This window comes from Pongo pygmaeus, chromosome 2, assembly GCF_028885625.2.
Source record: "Pongo pygmaeus isolate AG05252 chromosome 2, NHGRI_mPonPyg2-v2.0_pri, whole genome shotgun sequence".
NCBI classification, from domain to species: Eukaryota; Metazoa; Chordata; class Mammalia; order Primates; family Hominidae; genus Pongo; species Pongo pygmaeus.
In genome coordinates, this window is record NC_085930.1 from 79,164,620 (window position 1) to 79,181,377 (window position 16,758).

Below are 16,758 nucleotides of genomic sequence, written 5' to 3' on the forward strand. Positions count from 1 at the left end.
ACTGGATAAATATTCTCATCTGGAAGTATTAATCACAGCTCCAATTACACAATGGGTGTGAAAACTCTTGAGTATTTATTTAAAGAGCCTTTGTTCCTTTAAGCAATTTTCTTTTTAATTATAAATATGTTCTCCTCTACTGTGTTATGTTTAGGTGCATTTATATCTCTAGGCCTTTATCCATATCTTGCTTTCTTAGAGGGAACAGAATGTGCTTCATTTTCTACTTTTGTATAACTTCTGTTACTGCTTCTAACTCTAAAAGTCCAATTCTACTTCTGCAAACAGCTATTGCTCCTGTGGTCAGCCTGTGATGTTTGTGATGGGGGTTCTGAAAAGTGTTGTCTGCTCAGAGCCTCATTATCTATAGAAAATTGCACCTTCCTCCTTCCATGTGTTTTTACACTACTATCATTCTAAGACTTGGCCTACCCTGTGGTTGTAGAGATTGGATAAAGGACAAGAGTGAAATATGACTGAGTTCCCCTCCCCAGGCTCTCACCCTAGAGGTAGACTGTGGTGTTCTGGAGGAAGAGAAACATTTTGAATACATCTACACCAAGAATGTGCCTCCTTGTAATTATCTGTTCCATGGTATATTAAGCCATTCTTTCATAAAGAAACACCTGAGACTGAGTAATTTATAAAGATTTAATTGACTCATCATTTTATGGCTGCATATGTAACAAACCTGCATGTTGTGCACGTGTACCCTAAAACTTAAAGTATACTAAAAAAAAAACATTTAATTGACTCATGTTTCTGTGGGCTGTACAGGAAGCATGGCAGCATCTGCTCAGCTTCTTGGGAGGCCTCAGGAGACTTACAATCACGGCAGAAGGCAAAGGGAGAGCAGCTGTCTCACATGGCAAAAGCAGGAGCAAGAGAGAGGTGGGGATGGTGCCACACACTTTTAAATGACCAGATCTGATAGGAACTCGCTATCACAAGGACACCACCGATTGGATGGTGCTAAACCATTCAAGAGAAATCTACCCCCACAATTTAATCGCCTCCCATAAGGCCCCACTTCCAACATACAGGACTACATTTCAACATGATATTTGGGTAGGGACAAATATCCAAACTAAATCACATGAATAGTACCTTTTTATTTTTCACACGACCAAATGAGCCCCGCTCCCAGAGTTGCTGGTGCTCCTGTCCCTGATCTAAAGGCGAGCTCATGTTTGAAGCAGGATGAATCAGTGCCCTCATTTTGATGCCAAATGTGGGAAGAAAATACTTATTGAACACATTCAATGTGCTAGTGACTGCATTTGATGTTTTAAATAATTTTCTTATTATCATCCCTATGTTTTAGAGGAGGTAAGTAAGGTTTGGTTCAATATTTGGTCCAAGATCTTTGTGTTAAAGCATACAAAAACAGGGATTTATAGCTCTCAGATCAGTGTTCTGTTTTTCTCACACACTGTAACTGATCTGGCTATGGTATTTGCCATTTTGTTATTTCTGGGTACAATTCTCCAGACAAACTGATTGATGAGATATTTTGTTGTAAGAGTATAAAACGTACGTTTGAGTTACAACTAGTACATTTACCCTAACGCTGGCTGCTCTCAACTCATCGTTGAAGAAAAAATGTTGCTTACTCATAGATTTATGATTATTTAGTCTACTATTTAATAAAATTAGAGGTGACTAGGTAAGTTAGCATTCAGCTTTAGCTGCTTATCACAAGAACAAAAATAAAAGTGACAAAGCAAAAGAATTTTTCTCCCTCACATAAAGCATTTAGTGTTACGAAGTCCAGGTATGATCTGGTAGTTCTAGAAAATGTACAGGGACCTAAGACCTTCCTATTCTGCTGCTGGTCACCTCATGATCCGAGATGGTTTGTTAGAGTCCTATCTATCTGCATTCCAGGCCACAGGAAGGAGGAAGGGGATGGGGGGGGAACTTGCTCTTACTTTTGGACAGATTCCATCAGTAACATATAAATAACACTTTCACTTCAGTTAGAACTTGGTCACATGACCACATCTAGCTACAAAAGAGGCTGGAAAATACACTCCTTCAGTTGGGTTGGCATGTGTCCAAGTAAAAATTGGTGTTCTTATAAATAAAGAAGGACAGACTAGATCATGAAAGGCACCTGGTAGGCTCTGCACGATGCTGTTTTGTTGGGGGCTTACCTGAGCTGGGAAAGGAAACTAAATTGCCAGATATTGGGAGAAGCTGATTGAAACTCAAGCCAAAAATGGAAGCGGTAAGCCTGTAATCACTAATTGCCGTGGTATAACAAAGAGTGTAAGACAGGAAAAGGCACCAACTCATCCTGCTCCGTTTTCCTCTGTTTCCTCTGTGGAATTGTTTATCTGCTAAAGGTCAGATGTATCAGTATAGACTTGGGAGTTGTGTCACTGTTGAGGGAGCACTGAACAAAAGGTTCCAGCAGTTTTGTAGACCCTGAAGTCAAGGAAGGCAGAGGAGGGCTAGGAGTAGAAAAGTACTTGGTGCTGAGACTGATTGGGGAAAGTGTCTTCAAGGTTCCCCCTCCACTACAGTAAGGAGGCCTTAGTAGAGACACCTGTTGAGAACCTCTGCCCAAGGCCTCAGGCAAGAAGACCTAGGAATGAGGTCTCTGAGCTAGTGATGTGAATATATTAAGAGCATGACTGGCCAGGGAACCCCAGTCCTTTATTGCAACTCTCTTTGGAGATCCCAGTGCACTAGCTGTATACCATGTCGGGGTAGGAAGGGCAGCTTTGCCCCCAAGCTCTGGCAAGGTAGAGTCTCTGTAATTGCTTATGGTAGGGCCTGAAAATCCCTATTTAGGGTTGCAAACAGGAGCATGACTTCACTAACTCGTGTTTTCTTGCAGCTTCTCCCACCTCTTTAATATTGAACCATGTAAACTGAAAGCTGCACTGTAATACATAACCTCTTGAGTTTTCTTCTTAATTTTTTTAATGTCATTTTATTTGTCCACTAGGAAAACTTAACATTTCAGTAGGGAGGAATGGTCTTTTTTGTCAGTTTCACCAAAACATCGCTTTGTTTCGTATCTCATTGGTTTCTGTACTTAGTTATGTATTCAATATCTACCACTGATGTTTTGTAAGAATATGGTAATCACAGATCTGTTGTGTTGCAGTGTCTAGCACAGGAATCTTCCTTTCCTCTTTCTTTCCCAGAGGCAGGCCCTTTCAGTCTCCTCTGTTGGAGATAGGCACCCTTTTCTACTATAGTGTGGGGCATGTGTTATATGCCCCCAAAATAATTGTTGATTTATATAAAGATGATCTCGATTTTTAAGCAAAAAGAAGCTAAAATTCCAAAAGGCAGTAAAAGAAAGTGATGTAAAACATTAATATATATGTAAATGTGTTAACAACAGTGCTGTAATAGAAATCCAGAGAATGAATGAGAACTTTCATCAGGACCCTGGCAGAGAGATGAAGCACTGGTGTTGGCCATAGGATGATAGAAAGGCATAGTTTTCATTGTTCATTGTCATTTCTTCCCTTTGTACATGGCCGGTAAAGATACAGAAAGAAAGCCGGTTAGGCGCGGTGGCTCACGCCTGTAATCCCAGCACTGTGGGAGGCCGAGGCAGGCGGATCACGAGGTCAGGAGATCGAGACCATCCTGGCTAACACAGTGAAACCCTGTCTCTACTGAAAATACAAAAAACCGGGCGAGGTGGCGGGCGCCTGTAGTCCCAGCTACTCGGGAGGGTGAGGTAGGAGAATGGCATTAACCCAGGAGGCGGAGCTTGCAGTGAGCCGAGATCATGCCACTGCACCCCAGCCCAGCCTGGGCGACAGAGTAAGACTCTGTCTCAAAAAAAAAGAAATAAAATTAAAAAAAAGAAAACCAACACAAGAGGATAGTCACATATGAGAAGAAAGGGGAAAGAGGAAAAGATGATGAAGGCTGCTACGGTCTGAATTTCTAAGTCGAACTCCTAATTCCTAAGATGATGATATTAGGAAGTGGGGCTTTGAAAGGTGATCAGGTCGTAAGGGCAAAATCTCCTTGATTAGGATTAGTGACCTTATAAAAGAAGTCCTGGAGAGACCCCTCACCCCTTCCACCATGTGAGGACATAGACAGAAGACATCGTCTCTTAGCCAGATACTAGGCCCTCATGAGACACAGAATCTGCCTTGATCTCAGACTTTCCACCTTCTAGAACTATGAGAAATAAATTTCTGTTCCTTATAAGCCACACAATTTATGGTATTTTATTATAGCAGTCTGAGTGGACTAAGACAAAGATTTTCAAGCCACATATAGAAGATGTTGATTTAGCTAATGTGGAGTTCTGACTCTGCTGCCAATCATTGCTATGCATATCATTGACCAAAAAGGAAAACCACTAAAAGAAGGAATTTGCTTGTAGAATGGAGATATAGACTGTGAAACTGGTGTTAAGCATGCTAGATTTTAGGTACACATGTATGTAATGAAAATATCCAGCAAGCAGTTTGAGATGTGTGTTAAAATTAAGAGCGCACAGGTCTGGAGAAGGTGATTTGGGCCGTTATTCAATTAATGATTATCATTAAATCATTAAACACGCATACACAATAAAATAACAACCATCACAAATACAAAAGCAGATAAAAATCACTGTGGGGGAAATATACAAATGAGGTTTTATCTAACTCCACATTGGAAAGCAAAAGTGTACACCACTTAATAATAATGGTGAACACCATAGAGATGCTATCTCTTAAGAATTCCAGTATAATACTTAGTCTACAAAGTGCTGCACTTAGATTATGTCTTATAAATATACTTTGATTTTGGCATTCAGCCACGTGAAAATTTGACTTGATATTATACCCTGAAGAGGAGTCCATTTCCAAAATAAGAGCAATATAGGTTAGAAAATATAATATATTATTTGGAATTAGTAAAAATCAGGAAAAGAGGGGTATAGGCAAGGGAATGTATTTGGGACTGACTGTGTTTCACTTTCTTGTTAAAGAGACTATTTTGCATTGGAGGATGCTTGAGGTTGGCTGATTTAAAAGGGTAGAAGTAGAGGCTGGGTATAGTGGCTCATGCCTGTAATCCCAGCACTTTGGAAGGCCGATGGCAGTGGGTGGGGGGGGGAGTGGATCATGAGGTCAGGAGTTCGAGACCAGACTGACCAACATGATGAAACCCTGTCTCTACTAAAAATACAAAAATTAGACAGGTGTGGTGGTATGTGCCTGTAATCACAGCTATTCAGGAGGCTGAGGCAGGAGAATCACTTGAACCTGGGAGGTGGAGGTTGCCATGAGCCAAGATCTTGCCACTACAATCCAGCCTGGGTGACAGAGCAAGACTCGGTCTCAAAAAAAAAAAAAAAAAAAAAAAAAGAATTGAAAAGTACTCTGTTTCTTTGTAAAATAATATATTTTCCCTTGACCATTCTATTGCTTAAGAATAAACAGACTTATGTATTTCTTTCAATAAAATATCAAGTTTGTTTCATAAAAGATGTTTCAACTCTTTAGTCATATATTAAACTAGTGATAGATTCAGCTTGTATCAGTCTAGGTCATTGTATCCCTGGAAAGCAACAGCTCCTGCCCCTGGATACACACCAACATGATGCTATTCTCTTACTGCTGAACTGTTGTATCCCTTGGAGTCAGAATAATTTATAACCTAAATCATCTAAATGTTATCCCTGCCCCCCATAAATCATAAGCTTTGACCACTCTGAATCTAGGAACAATGCATGTCGTTTTATTTTTCATTTGGAATTTAGGTTGCTCACTCTATAGCACAGGTGTAATTTATGTGTATTTGTGGTACACTGCTACATCTTGAGTTCAAAACTCTTCTTGTTTATCTTCTTTTTCTCCTCAATTCATCCTTTAAGGTTTTCATCAGAAGGGTCAAATGAAATGTACAACCTAGAAAATTATCTTGCTTTCTCTAGACAAACTCACTTGCCAGTCTTTCATAGAAAGATCACTAGATTGTATTTAGGATATGATTACCTTTCTAGAAATGAAGGGTATAGAAAGACTGGTGATAGAAACCCTTTTTTACGCTCTCTCTTTAATTTCTCTTCAACTGCACAATGCCCTTTCAGGCACCAGATCCCAATCATTCATTAATATCTCTTCTCAGGGTTAGATCTTACCAGTATCTGATATGGTTTGGCTGTGTCCCCACCCAAATCTCATCTTGAATTGTAGCTCCCATAATCCCCACATGTTGTGGGAGGGACCTGTTGGGAGGTAATTGAATCATGGGAGCAGGTTTTTCCCACATTATTCTTGTGACAGTGAATAAGTCTCATGAGATCTGATGGTTTTATAAAGGACAGTTCACCTGCACATGCTCTCTTGCCCCCCCGCCATGTAAGACATGCCTTTGCTCCTCCTTTGCTTTCTGCCGTGTTTTGAGGCCTCCTCAGCCATGTGGAACTGTGAGTCTGTTAAATCTCTTTTTCTTTATAAGTTACCCAGTTTGGGGAATTTCTTCATAGCAGTATAATAATGGACTAATACAGTATTTTATCTATTGTTCACTGAAGTTAAGATATAAACTCTTCTAAGTCCATTTACATTTTTAAGCTTTGTCTTCAAAGTAAAATGAAAATTTGGCTTCTCACATGGGAATTTCTGGATTATTTCAAGATCATGTGCACATAAATCTGACTTCATGGTAGTATTATAAACACATTTTTGGTACAAGAGAAGGGTAACAGTACTGCCCACAGGACAGTTTAGATCCTCTCTCCTTTCCAAACATCTTATTAAAAAAAAGGGGAACTTTAAACGTTTCTCCTTTGACTTTCTCAAATAGCATATGTTTCTGAAAAATGAATATTTCCAGTGTCAGAGAGTTAAAACTGCCTGTCAGCAACTTTTGAATAGTTAACTACCACAGTGATCCCATGTGTACAAAGCATCTTGTCTTGTAATTATTAGAATAAGAAGAAGGAGACAATTCATATACATCAGCACAGATTGATTTATTTTTAGAATAAATAATACTTGACTACTTAAGGGTGAAAGCAAAGTTAGACCCCCCCACTTTATAAAATGCATCTAAATAAACAATAATATAATACTAAATTATTAAATATATATTATAATAAATATTATATAATACTGAGTCATAAAATAATAATAAGAAAATCACATATGAAAAGAGAGGTTTTCTAAGTAGAAAGGCAAAGAAAGAAGCATAAAGGAAAATATATATATATTTGAAAAAAGGTTAACATCTTCTATATGTGATTAATAATTAGACAAAAATGAGAACATGGGCACATGTATTATACAATAAAGTTAATATCTATAATGTATAAAGAATCCTTAGAGTGCAATAATAAAAAGGATGCCTGACCCTATAAAAATACACCAAAGATATGAATTGAAGGCATTCACAGAACTAATAAATGTAAAAAGTAACAAGGCTAACGTCATTAATATTCAGAGAAATACATTTTAAAAGAGAAAATTGCAATTTTTTTTACCTATCAGATTGATCAGTCCTTTTTTTATCTGGTGCTTAAACAAAGAAAAAATGATCTATTTCAGCCCAGTAGAAAAAAATAGCTGTGTTGTATTTCTAGAAAGATAACATGTTGACTTCCTTCAACATGTTCCTTCTAAAATGGATTTTAAAGAGCACATTTATCCATATTTAATGAAAGTGTCCAAATATTAAAAAATAGAATAATACAGTGAGGTCCCAAGTACTCATCAACCAGATTCAACATTTATCAAGATTCTAAGGCAATTTTGATCAATTTTTTTTTACTTTATAACCTAATCTTGGATATGATGCAAATATATATAGTATGTTTCAAAAGACTTGTGTGCAAATGACTTGTCCCTGCACTTCAACTTCTATGATATTATTCTAAGATAATCTGGAATTTGAATATTGATTTTTGTTCCATATGTTAAAAACAATTGAAAATAGCTTAAAAGTTTACTTTTTCTACATGTATATTTATGCTATTCATAAAATCAGGCAGAAATGAGTTGCTGTGCTTAAACAAAGAGTTGGGACCCAGTCCAAATCATTAGACTCCAACAGCCCTGCTCTTTTCACAACTTTTCCTAAAAACTAACAGGTATTGGCTCAGTGATTTCATACTTGGATTCATATCTTATAAAAGCTCTGAGGTTGATGTATGGTTACCCCTATTTCCCAGATGAGGATGAGTAAATGGTTCAATACTAACACACTGAAATCACTAGCATCTGGGCACCCAGCCTCCAGAGCTTCCATGTTAAAGTACTAAGCCAATTACTGCTAGGACAAAATAAGAAAATAGAACTGCTTAAAAAATGGAATAAATAAAGCATGAATCCAGAATGATGAATCCTGACAACGTGTCTATTATTTAACTAGCTTTGTGTTGTTTTTCTCAAAAAGGAATTTATTTTTCTTTTTAATTTGATTTTCATATTGTCTAACTAAAGCACATGTCCTGCACACATTTGTGAAGAGCCTGATCTGTAGAAAACAAATGATATTTCAGTTCTTGGGTAGGACTGGACTTTTGTACAAGACTTTTTCCTGTTATTGTTTATATATTTTTATAATAAAATGTAGTTACAAAAGACCGCACAAAGCCAATGTATGCCTTAAAAATTATTTCACACCAACCATTTTGTAACTACCTCCATGCTATGAAATAGAATTTTGCCAACTCCTTCAAAGTCCTTTCTGTATGTTCCTTCTCAATTATAACTTCTTCTCTCATAAGTAACCACTATCCTGTCTATATAGTAATCATTTTTATTAGTTTTTTTATCACCCAAATGTGCAACTGTAGGCACTTTAGTTTTAGTGTTGTCTATTTATTTTAATGCTACATTTTTTAAGTCTCTCTTAATCTGTAGTTCTCTCTCCATTCTTTTTTTCCTTGCAATTTATCATCATAATATTATTTTAAAAATCATCCTTTATAGGTGATGACAGGCTTTGCCTGTAAATAAATTCAGCTGTTGAACATGAGTAGTTATTCTGTGTTCAAAGATGCATGAATCAAATCACCCTTTAAACCTCAACAAATAACTCTTCATTTCAGGTCCCCTAATGTGAGTATTTCTCAATCTTTATTTATTTTACTGCTAATTTGGGGAGGAAAATTGTTTGGAAATTACATTTAAAAGTTTATTACATCTTATGAAATAAAAGTGGTTGAATAGATAAAATGAGACTATCTGGAGTCTTAATTGCAGGTAGCAGAAGCTCACTGTGGCTAGCTAATGGACAAAGGGATATTTGTTATAATGGACCAAGACTGTTTCAGATAATCAAAAGCTTTGACTGAGTGGGCATCAGTAGCGGAGTGCCAGTGCATCTTGAATTAATTTGGCTGCAAATTATCTGAGCACTTTATGGAAATTTAGATTCTGATTCAACAGAGCTGGAGTGGGGCCAGAATTCCTGTACTTCTGATGACCTCCAAGGTGAGGTCAATGCTATTGGCCCATGGAATACTCTTTGAGTAGTGAGAGGCCACTCATCAACTATGTCCTTCTGAGTGGTTTCATGTTTATTGCTATGGATGCTTTCACTGTATTCACCCATCAGAAAGTAGGAGGAAATAAATGGTGTGGAAAGGAGGTAATACAACAGGTATCGTTTACTGCACCCCGAGATGGAAACCCCAAAGAAATTCTGTTTCTGTTTAACACAGAAACATGGGCTAAAACAATCACGAGGACTCCAGAGAAATCACACCTGGAAGTAATCAGACTTCCCCTTCTGGCTTCACCTACTGTCTTGCCAATATCTTTATCCATACCCTCATTCCTAAATCTGCTCTGCAATTGTATGAAATGAAGTTCATAATAGCAATTAGAATCTGCCTTGAGGGAACAGATAAATCTATTCTATTGCTTCCTCTGTAAATGGAATTATCATCCCTCAAATTTTGTGTATGAGATAGAAAGTTAAAAGCATGGAGCATGGTGGGATGTCCTGGGTTGATTATTTAATCTTAACTCTCTCTCCCCATTAAGCATGCATTGTTAAATGAAGTAACACTCAGGCTTAGAAATTATCAAGCAGGTGTTTAAAAGACATCAGTAAGCATTTCTGTTATAGTCTAATTAGTGTTCTAATACATTTTACAGTACAGTCATCATTATTTATTCTTCATTAGTTGCTGATATATTGCATAATGCATCTTATTATAAAAATTTCCCTACCAAGTTTGGGAAAATATGGCTACCCACAAGGAAAAAATGCTACAAATGTGTATTCTTTATTCTTATAAACATACAAATTAAAGATAAATATACAAAACAGCTTGTAATCCAAATAATATATATTTCTATATGACAAAATAAGCTTGTAAATATTTATGTTTATCCAGTTCTATTTACTCTGAATTGCAGAATGAACTTCATATAGTTAGAAGGATGAGCTGAAGTTACTGCCATCATTGTCAGGGAACTACTTAGTAATTAAAATGAAGTATTCACTTCTCCCCTACACACTCCTACTACCACACACATTGACTGAACATTTTTATGCAGATGGAAATCAGATTACAGGAGGGTGAGCCCTGAAAAGGTGATATAGGGTGTATTAAACCAGAGGAGGCCAGGCTTGGTTGCTCATGCTTGAGGTGGGTGGATTGCCTTGAGCCCAAGAGTTCTAGACCAGCCCAGGAAACTGGCTGGTCTAGAACTCCAGGGAGACCCTGTCTCTACAAAATATAAAAAATAAATTAGCCAGGCATAGTAGCACTCACCTGTGATCCCAGCTAGTTTAGAGGCTGGCTTGAGCCCAGAAGGTCAAGACTGCAGTGAGCTGTGATCGTGCCACTGCACTCCAGCCTGGGTGACAAAGTAAGACCCTATCTCAATCAAAACAAAACAGAAAAAAAAGGAAGAAACAAGGAGCCATCCTATCATTTGGTTACAAGGGCTACTTGGTGGCTGGTGGTGTAGGTATGAACCTCAGGTCCTTTAAAGAACAGTCTGTCTAGTCACACCTCCTCTTTAACTTCTGCACCCTTGAGTTACTTGACTGTAGCATTTCGGTCAGCTAGGTCAATTTGGGAACAGCTCCTCTTTAAATAAAACAAAATCCATGCTCTCCAAGGTATAGCCTTTAAAAAAAAAAATCAGCAGATGGAGAAAAGATGCAACGATGAGCATCCGACATAGTTATCTAGCTCTGAGGTTTGCAGACTCCATTCATTATCCTGAGATAATCAGTATTCTAGGTATGATACAACTTCACAAGCTCGCTGTCTAATCCTCATTCCCAAGCCCCTAGCCTGTCTGCCTGTGGCATTGGCTGGAAGTGTGAAAAGCAAAGATAAAAATTCAAATGAGGCGTAATTTAATGTAGTATTATATTTTGCATTAGATTAAACATTTTTATGGCTTTCTTTCTTTAAATAATGTTCATTGTTCTGATTATAAAAATAATAAAAGGTAATTGTAAACAGTTATGAGAAACAACAAACGATAAAGAAAATAAAAGCAATGTGTAACCTCAAAAAAATTTAACCATAATTAGATATCCTCTAGCATATGTATTTTTAAAGGAGAGAAGATAGATATTATACTCAAAAAAACAATCTCTCCTTAGGGAGAAATAAAATTTAAGTTAAAATTAATTAAGTAGAAATAATTTAAATTTAATATAAATTTCCTCCTGGTGCAATGTTGCTAGCAAAAAAATAAATAAATAAAAAAAGAAGTTGGGAAACACCACTCTAGTAGACAGTAGACATAAGTTTAAGAGCCAGAAGCTCTAATTGCAAATTCAGCAAATATTCATTAGGCACCTGTCATGTTTGGTACAGAGTGCTGAGTACTTAAGAAAGTCTAAAAGAAAACGAATTTGTCCCTCTAAATTCGTTAGGATGTTTTGATTTTTCTTACATAACTCCAATGGAAAAATTGTTTGAATAAGTACATTTGTTACTGAACCTACTCGTAGAAGCCCGGTGATATGTCAACTCTAGGTGTGGCAATTTCCTTAGATCAATTATGTCACCAAAGACATGGGATATTTCATCTTTCCCTTCTTTTGTGATGGCTGATCATTCTAGTTCTGTAAATCCTGTTCTGCAATACAGATTAAGTAAACTGCAAAAATATGAATAGTCACAAGTTTATTTATCACAGTCAAGAAAGTTGAAGCCTGTGAGTTTTCGCTTTTTGTGATTGATCTCATGGTTACTTGCTGCTGCCAAGATTTCAAACCTCATCTTTCCCAGTGTCTCTTTCTTGGCAAAAAGACCTTTCCCTAAGCCCCAGCAGCCCCCTTCTTCATGCCATCTTAATCAGGAATGAGATCACGCACCCTTCACTTCATCAATTGTTAACAAAAAGAATGAAGTTTTCAAAATTGAATTAAACAAAACATCTCAGGTATAGTCTCTTTTTAACAGTTTTTAATTTTGTGTGTGCAAAGCTACTGGCTGAATTCACAAGTTTACATACAAAAAATGATGTAAAGAAAACTGAGAACTTACAAATAAATGCTACCTGTTTATACTTGTCATCCAAATAAATGATAATCAGCCAAAAATAATAAATGTTTTAGAAGACTCAGTATGGAAAGTGTTTGAAAAGAAACAAATTTTACAAGTAATAAGAATAAAGAGTATTCGAAAAAGGTACATGAATGCTGTGTATTTTTATTTAGTTTGCTCTTTTTGCAGCTTATGAATGTGTTGTAATAAATGCTCAGACTCATAGTGTTAAGAATTGAATACATAATTCTTTTTGAAAGTATTTTATTCCAAAATTGTACTCAGCTTATTTTAAAAAAGATTTTTGCAATAAAATTTTGACATGAAGATAAAATCAAGTAAAATAATAGTAAAGAGAGCCCATTTAAAGGAGGAAGAAAATTAATTTTACTGGAAAACTGAGTTTATTTAAAAGGAGCTAAACTTTTATTTTTAAACTTTCTTGCAGTGGATTATAGCAATGTCTCATAATGAAAGCATAGATGTTCATATGGGGAAAGAAAAATCCAAAGTTGGTAGGATTTCAAGGATGCTGAAGAGTATTTAGTTTTTTAAGTAAATTTATTTACAATAGCATGCATATGGTACAGCATACAAGTTATATGACTACAGCTCAATTCATTTTTCCACAAAATGAGCACACTCATGTCACTGTCACCTAGAATATTAGTAGCTCTTATCAACCCTGACATCCTTCCCCAGTCACAGCCTCGCAACAGTAACTACTATGTAATGTCTATCACCACAGGTTAGCTTTGTTCATTAAACTTTATTACACTTTTAAGTTTAAACTTTATTAAGTTTATTAAACTTCACATAGATAAAATCTTGTATCCTATATTCCTTTTTTCCCTTTTTTCTGGCTCGTTTCATTCAATATTATGTTTGTGACATTCATCCATGCTGCAAGTAGTTTTGTTTGTTGGTTCTCATTATGTATAGTATCGCATTATCTAGGTATAATGTGTTTAATAATGTGAAAATTTTATTTATTCATTTAGTGAAAGGGGCATTTGGGTTGTGTATTAGTCTGCTCTCATGCTGCTAGTGAAGACATACCTGACACTGGGTAATTTATAAAGGAAAGAGGTTTAGTCGACTCACAGTTCACATGGCCAGGGAGGCCTCACAATCATGGCAGAAGGTAAATGAAAAGCAAAGTCATGTCTCACATGGAGGTAGGCAAGAGGGCTTGTGCAGGGGACCTCCCATTTATAAAACCATCAGTATCATGCGACTTATTCACTACCATGAGAGCAGTATGGGGCAACAGTCCCCATGATTCAATTATCTCCATCTGGCCCCGCCCTTGACACATGGGGATTATTACAATTCAAAGTGAGATTTGGGTGGGAAAACAGCCAAACCATATCAAGTTGTTTCTAAATGTTTGGCTGTTTTTAACAGCGCTGCTATGAATATTCTTTTACATATCTTTTGGTGTATATACAGACACATGTCAAGTCAGTTTAACCCTAGGAGATGCATAAATTCAGCTCTTGTAGATACTGTCAAACAGTTTTCCCAAGTGGCTGAATCAATTTAAAATTGAAACAATTAACAGTGACAAATTCAGTTGTTCTACATCCTCACCAACACTTGGTATTGTCAGAGTTATTTATTGTGCCTCTAGTCTCCCATTGTGGCTTTAATTTCCATTTCCCTAATGACTAATACAGTTGAGTCTTTTCTCATGGGTGTGTAGCCTATTTTCACATCCTCTTTTGTTAAGCGGTTGTTCAAACTTGGATGGCAATGAGTTTCCATCTCATATATTCAAAATAAACTGTTGTTTGCTGCTATCTTGTGTCCTATTTTTAAAAACATTTCTGAAGTTATACCAGGGTTCATTTGGAAAGGGATCTATGATAGCTTTGTGATTTCTGTCATGGGTGGGAAAGGGAAGATGCCATGGATTTGCAGACCTTGATGTGGATCCTTGTAGAAGAGAATGAAGGAAAGGGAAATAATTTTGAAAGCTTCCCATTGAGGAATGGTTTTAAAGTTTTAAAAACGTAATGACATTAAAGAGAATAGTGGAAATGACTTTAAAATTGCCCTTTCTTGTACTTCTTAAAAAGTGCTTAGTCAGTAGCTAGTAGAGCTGTGATTCATCCTTTTGTAATGTATTAATAGAAATATGTCGCCATCACAGAATAGGATGGAAACCATTTCTTGTGGTCACAGAATAGGACTGAAACAATATCTTGTTCCTGTACCTGGTATAGCATCCAGCAAATTATAGGTCCTCAAATATTATTTGAGTGAAATAAAATGTCTCAACAGGATATGGAATATTAAATTCACTTGTCTACTAGTTAGAGGCTGTAAACGACCAGAAGAGTTCTGCCAATTACTGTCAACTTGCTGGCATATAACCTTTAGTATTAAGCTTATTAGCTTTTCAAAATGAACAGCTCAATTATATTTAATTGAAGAAAACTGACTAAGACCCATTAATCCAACAAATATTAACACACACTAAATTCTAAAGAAGAATTTTTAAAAAAACACTCCCCCTGTAATGAAGGATTTCACACTGTATAATAGTTCTGATAACAAATGCCCAACAAGTACCTAAAACATAAGTTGTCCAATAATGAACTTTTTTAAAACCTCAGCAAATGTGCCGTCTCTCTTGACTTTTTCAACTGAACCTCTTTATTTCCTTCAATACCTAGATGCTTTGGAGTCAGTGTCTTGTCTTACTTCTCCTTTAAGCCTCACATTTAAATAGCCACCAACTTCTCTCTGGAAATTTATTTCAAGTCTGTCTACTTTTCTTGGTACACTGCCTTAGTGCAACACTTTTTTATGCCTCACATAGATTAATATATGTTCCTCATCTTTTATTCTCATCACTGCATTGTCCCCAATCCAGTGAATCTTCCATAGCATTGTTAAGAACAGTATGATATTATTAGAAGAAATCTAGTGTTGCTTATGTAACACATAGGCCATGATGGGATAGCTCAGGCTCTGGTCACGGTGTGTGATGATATGTCAGTCTTTGTTTATCCTGATGCATGAAGCTGCTGCAAACCCATCTCACTCAGTTTACATCTCCTTCATTTCGACTCTACATCATCTACAATATAACCCCTTCCCTGTCCACTGTCCCAAACTCTCTCATCTTCCACCACTCTCTTTACACTCACTGTACCTCATCTGCACTGGCTTTTTTGCCAGTCCTTCAGCAGACCAATGGCTAACAGTTTCTGCTGTAGTTCTTCATATTCCCTCTGATATTGTCATGACTCACTCCTTTATCTTCCAACCTTCTGCCAAAGGCATCGAAAAGGCCTCACCCTATCTAAAAGGCCTTCTTGGATGACCCTCTATTAGGTAGCTCTTAGTCCCTCTCAGCTCCTTACACTGGCCTCACTTCTTCATTCTTAGCTGTTATCAACACCTGTTGTATTATATCTATTGTCTGTTTTCTCCTCCTTCTCATCAGGATGGAAGTTCTATGAGGGCAGGGTGTATTGTATTCAGTACACTGCTATTTTCCCAGCACCTATAAAAGGTTTGATTGCATTGTAGTTGTTCAATACATGTTATCAGATGAATTGATCCCATTGTCATTGTTGGATACATATTACCAGATAAATGAATCAATGAGTTGATTGGGCACTGATGGTAAAGATGGGCTTAGATATACTCATAATGGTGTGGCTTACATGTTGGTGAGAAGATGAGAGGAGAAAAAAATGAGCTACTTTCTTATATTTTAACTAGATACTTGATATTGTTTGGCATTGATAAATCTAGCAACATCAGTATAAATGTACTACTTGGTACTTGACACGTACTTGACACTTGGAAGTAGTCATTAAAAGAGCTAAGATTAAAATGATCAAAAGTAACTGATTCTGTGTCCTTGGGGATAAGATGAGGAACGGAGTAGAACTGGACATAGTTGCTTCATATTTGGTACTTCCATGTAAATTATTCTTACTTTTTTTTAGTTTAAGATTCCAAAGTTTCAAATAGGCACCTTTTCTCTTCTTACCACCATAATCCACTTACAAAAATAATATATAAGAAGCATGAAGAGGCCAGGCGCTGGGGCTCATGCCTATAATCCCAGCACTGTGGGAGGCCAAGGCAGGTGGATCACAAAGTCAAAGATTCGAGACCAGCCTGGCCAATATGGTGAAACTCCATCTCTACTGAAAATACAAAAATTAGCCCGGCGTGGTTGCATGTGCATGTAGTCCCAGCTACTCGGGAGGCTGAGGCAGAAGAATTGCTTGAACCTGGCAGGCAGAGGTTGCAGTGAGCAGAGATCATGCCACTGCACTCCAGCCTGA